Below are 6,192 nucleotides of genomic sequence, written 5' to 3' on the forward strand. Positions count from 1 at the left end.
AGAGTAGAAGTGCCCCGTAACGTTCAATAATCTTTATTAGAGCAGGTTGCCAAGTCTTTTTTCCTACTGCCCTACTGGTGGGTTCTAACCACTATCCCTTTGGGTAGTGAAGGCACTTTTAATCATTGCTCCCCAGGGCTCACTCTGCAGTATGATTAGATATGTAGATTTTTTTTTTCTTTTTTTTTTAATTTTTACCACATCAGTATTCCATAATATTCCAGAGATTTACAGGTGGAGGCAACCATGGGAGTACCAGGCAGAAATTGTCTTTCAAGAGGGAATCTGTTGAGAGGAATGCAGTTGGTTGGCTGCCTCCAGCTGCCCCATCTTGGACATCTCCTGCAGCCTGTATTCTGAAGCCATTTTGCTCCCTGGCAGTGACTGAGCAGAGTGAGGGGCCTGGAGCTGAGTCATTCATTTTGAATGCAGGACTCTTCTTACAATTCTTCCTCAAGGGGCACCCTATCACCTGGCTGAGATTTTCCCAGACCTGCCGTGGTAGTCTGAGGTTCTTGCACTCCTGTGCTACCCAAGCTGCCTTGTTTTCCTCTCTCCTTTCTCAGATGTCAGGCCGGTATCTGCCTACGCCTGCTCTCTCACTCTTTCTCATGCTCTCTCTCTAATTTTTCCTTCAAAGGTATTGCCCCAATAACTCTTTTGCATATTGAAATCCATCTTGGTATCTGTTTCTTTGAGGATGCAAACTCAAACACAGGTACCTTGCCTCATAATTTGAAGAAATATCCATCTACAACGTAGGTAAAGATGGATCCTGTTATCTAGAGTATTTAATAAACTCTCAATTGAAAACAGCAAAACAAAAACCTGCTGTCACAAATATGCTCAGGAGGCCTGGTACAGACTAATAACAGCTTATGAAAAAAGATCATTTGGGAGGAAAGACGGAGGAAGATGTATTTGGAAACAGGACCGGAAACAACATTACTGAGAGATGCAGAGTGCGAAATGCAAGTCAAATGCTTGCTATCATATATCAATATAAGATGCAACTTTCATGCCTCACCAGTCCCTCAGCAAGTAACTCTTCTTCCTGTGTGCAATACATTCTATTACTGAAAAGAATCAAACACTTTTTATGTTATTTTTATTTACTTACAATCCCACAGTTATAGCTACACACCCAGAGCATTGTGTACAAACTACGAAACTCTGCTTGAAGTGTTTGCCACCAGTCTCTGCTATGAAATTGAGTCACCCAAGTAGTTGTGTCACTATGTTTAGAAACCATTCTAAGTGGTCAGAGTTGGTCCTGGACCAGAGATTGGGATTCCCTTTTTTTTTTTTTTTCCTTTCTGAGAGTGAGTCTCACTAAACAAAACATTTCCCTTGAACTACATTATAGAGGATCTGGAAAAAATGATCTTATGCCGACTTCTGTGATTTTTTTTTTTTTAAATCAGATGAAACTTGCACTAAATATCTGTCTCAAAATGAAGTGACTAAACTAATTATGCTAAAATTATACTCAAAATCTCAGTCTTCTCTTCCAACCACCCGAAAGACATTTGGTTTTTCAGCAACCACAGGAACACAAGAATCTTTTCTTCTTCTTGGGGTCGTGTGAGAAGGGAAATTGATTTCATATTACATTTAGCACTTCATTGATTCTGTCTCCCCTGTTGAGAGACCCTGTTAGGGCTCAACAAAAGACATCACTTTTATGAACTGCCCATATCCCTATGTCTTTGTTGCTTTATGGAAAAGTCTGCCAGTGTGGAAGGCTCGAATTCAGAGTGCTCAGTGAGGCTTGGCCCGTGGCAGCCAGCTCAGTAAATCATATCTGACAGCCTTTTGTTAAAGAAATTTCTCCACTCTCATGGTGTCCGCTGTACTGGCCCTCGCCTCTCACCCCCCACATCGTACTCACCGCTATTGGAACCTACGATGGTATTTACACATGACGATCTTGTGGTCTTTACCAGCAACGGCAAGCCTAGCTTTGGGCTGGACTCTTTGCAAAGACATTGAGAGACTCAGTAGTTCTTTATGGATTTGCTGACCAGTGATGATATTGTTATAATTACTCTGGGCGTCTTGTTGCTCAGAGCTCAACAAATGAAAGGAAATGAAACTAAAATGGCTCTGCTTTTCATGCACTACTTCCACCAGATTTTTGATAGGGAAAAGAAAAATAAAAAGACCAGGAAAGCATTCACCATGGCCACTTCAATGAATCTAAGTAGATGACAATGTCAGGAAGTCAATTTAGCATACCAGCAACTCCTTAATTCATTAAGGAACCAATTCTGACTTTGCCTCCACCTGGACAATATGGTCATGTTCTAATTCCCACCCCCTCCTGATCTCACCCTTCACCCTTGGCATCTGTTTGCATAGGAAGACAGGTGCATGCATCTGTCAGATCACTTTTTCTTTTTTGTAGAAGAGTCACAGTGCAGCCACACCATCTTTGCAGTGTGAAGAACAGTGTCCTCACTTGACTATACCTTCCAATACATTTTCTTCCAACTCTGTATTAAATGGGTGCTTTCATCTAAATATTCACCTAATTTCAGTATCACAAAAGCCTCCATAAATCATCAACATCCTCAGATTTTACATATATGTACAACTATCAAATAGTAAGGAGCTCTGGTAGCATAATGCCTAAGGCACTTGACTGCTAACCAGAAGGCTGGCGGTTCAAACCCACCAGCCACTCCTCAGAAGGAAGGTTCAGCAATCTACTTCCGTAGTGATACTGCCTCAGAAACCCAAGCAGGGGTCGCTATGAGTCGGATCCGACTCAACGGCAGTGGGTTATCAAATAGTATGACATGGTTTCCTCCAAAAGAGTTATTTTAGAAAAAACAAAACTATTTTTAAAGACTGGAACTTGTAAACCCTGTGATCTTACGCCAATGTGGTAAAGAAATTTTAGAGAGTTTCTGCAAAACATTGTGCTCTTGTTGGAGAAAAACCATCCATATACATGAAAGTTAGATGGTATGTGAGGAGGTGGTTGGTTCTCAGGCAGACTTGAGAGCTACCGCCATAACCCATGAGCAGGGTTTCCTCTGCTGATGGCTTAATGTCTACATCAAAATTCAGAATGCTGTAGTCTGTCTCCTCTTCGAGCATTTTAAGTGGTAAAATTTGCAACACGTAACATTGTAGAGAACTCAGCAGCACACATAGAGATTGTGCTAATGCCAGTTGGCTGGGAGTGAATCATTTTGAGTCTCTCTTTGAAGTTTTAGAGTCCTGTATAAAAGGCTATTAATGTGTTGTCTCCATAGGGAGGCCAAGTGGATCATTGAGGCAATTACCTCTATAATTCAGGCAAAGAAATACTGTTATTAAGGAAAACGTGAGCATTTGAGGCTTGTTTCTATTTTGTCTTAAATTATCCAGTCTTGCTGTCTCCATTAATTTAATAATATGGAGCACATTTACTTTCTTTTTCACTTTTAACAGTAATTACAGATCAAGAACTGAACTAAGGCCATATCTATGCAATCAGAATTTCCTCAAAAATCAGGTACCCAAATGGCCTGCTGCCCAACATAAAAGTTTTAGAACCCAAAGGGAAGGTGTAAACTGATTCTACACTTGGCAGTTGTGACCTTGGGCAAGCCACTTGACCTCATTAAGTTTTACGGGCTGAAGGATCTTGCCTGTCCTTCCTAATTCGCAAGTTTATTACCAGAGTCCAGTGAGATAATACTCATGAAAGTAATTGTGGCATTCCATGTAAATATCATCTGTTATATTAATAACTATATATTAAAATGCATATTATATTCTAATAGTAAAATAATATATAATAATATTTATTCTATATTAGTTTATATTATAGTGTTGTAATATTAAATTTTGTTATAACATTATTTCAATGCATATATGTATATGTGTGTGTGTGTGTGTGTGTATATATATATATATAACTTCAAAACTTTTCCCTTTAAATCACATTCTCTAACTGTAATAATATTTTGTGTTTTAATAAGTAGAAAGGAAACAAGAGATGTGTAGTGTAATATAAATAAAGTAGGCTGAATGGTCATTTAAAACAGGGGTTGACAACCTACAGCCTATGGATCAAATTTACCTGGCTGCATTTTTTTGTAAATGTGGTTTTTATACATTGGAACTATGCCTACTCATTTAGGTATTGTCTATGGCTGCTCTCATGCAGCGAGGACAGAGTTGTGTCATTGCAACAGAGATTGCATGTCCCGCAAAGCCAATAATATTTACAATCTGATCCTTTACAGAAAATGTTTGCCAACACTTGGTTCAGAAGAATAACGTGAAAACAAAACTATTTCATGGGCAATACCATTTCCATATACCAAATACTATATATATTTATTTGTGGGTTACAAGTCTTGCTAAAGGTATTGGAATTTGGGAAGAAAGTATATGATGTTACACACACACACACACACACACACATACACACACACGATTGCCTGGAAGTGCGGACCCTCTCTGACTGCAAATTTGGGTACATTCAATGGCTTACGTATCCTGACACCCAGCCAGAATAATTCCATGGTGACACTGAAGCACTGCCTGCTGCACAAATGAAACCAATTGCAGCTGTCATCCACTGTCACTTTGGCTTAATTATTAAAATCAAGACAATTGGTTTTGAGCCCACAGAACACTGGAGATTTGAAGATAATTGTTATGAAATAATTCTGCCTCGAACACTAGTAACAGTACATGGTTTTGATTGTGTGCCTGTCAGTGCAAAGACTGGACCGTCAAACCTACTTTATATATGGACACACACAAGAGGAGGTTTGCTTGTCCCTTTGAGGGAAAAAACTGAAAGAGAAACAAGCACACACCTGCAGAGGAGCAGGCAAATAACCTTTAAGTGTAGGACAAAAGGAAACACTATTTCTTCAAGCGAAAAACTCCTGACAAAGGAGAGGGAGCCTTTGTGCCGTAGATACCGTCCAGCCATTTCAGTGTTGAAGAATATCGGCCACAGCTTTCCTTTCTCGGCACAGATGTTCCTCTGCACCCCGTGCAGCCCATCTGATGCAAATCTTCGTCGTTCTTGGCACACAGCTCTTCATCTCAACTGTGTGTTCTTCCTCTGGGCCAAACTCCAGCATCACAGATGTGCAGAGAGAGAACAGGGAAATAGACGACAAGGGATGGAAAAGTCTGAGCTGAAATTTATCAACAGGTCTTGATGAGCACTGTTTATTTCTCTAACTCCCACCTGCGCTGTCACGAGTCTAAAAGCCAGACAAAATTTGGCAACCAATCCCCAATCTATGACGGAAATTTTTTTTACATGAGTTCATACCTTACGGAAGTGAGCCTTATAAAAGTCGAGCACAAGATAAACCATCCACAAAGGCTTTATTTACTTACTTATTTTGGGTAGAAATGGGGCATGTAATTCAAAATTCAATGTTCCTTGCAGTAAATATGGAAAATGGATCAAATTGAAAAAAAACTTATTTTTTATATCCCCTCTTAAATCCAATACTGGATGGTGTCTAGGAACCATTTGCAATTCTCCACTGGTGGAGACAAAGGCTCTGGTGTGTGGCCTTTTTGTCAACATTCATAAAAATTCTCATTTCCAATATCACAGTCTGCCAATGCAAATCTCCACACAGCTACTTTTTCTTCTTCTTGTTTTGCTTTTAAGCTCTGTATTTCCTCAATTCATGAATGAATGCCAAAGTATATTTTACTTTATCCATGCTATGTTTTATCATGTTCTCTGCTTTTTATCTTCTATGATAAGATTTTATATATATATATATATATATGTATATATGTATGTATGTATGTATGTATAAAAACAAATTAAAAACTCACTGCCATTGAGTTGATTCCTACTACCAAGTCGATTTCTACTCATAGCCACCCCCTTCGGGTTTCTGAGGTGGCAAATCTTTACAGAAGTAGATTGCCCAGCCTTCCCTACACAGAGTGGCTGGTGGGTTTGAACCACCAACCTTCTGGTTAGTAGTCAAATGCCTTAGGCACTATGCCACCAGAGCTCCATATATATATATGAATATATCTGATGGGACAGATAATAAGTGTGTTAAGGTCTGTGGGCCACGTGATCTCTATGACACCTCAAATCAACAGCTGTCCCATAGCCTCATCCAGAGACAGAATGCAAGTGCATAAGTGTGACTATGTTCCAATAAAACTTTACAAAAACAGTTAGCGGCTTGGATTTGG

The sequence above is a fragment of the Orycteropus afer genome, unplaced genomic scaffold, assembly GCF_000298275.1.
Source record: "Orycteropus afer afer isolate SDZICR_OR568_19922 unplaced genomic scaffold, OryAfe1.0 scaffold00018, whole genome shotgun sequence".
NCBI classification, from domain to species: Eukaryota; Metazoa; Chordata; class Mammalia; order Tubulidentata; family Orycteropodidae; genus Orycteropus; species Orycteropus afer.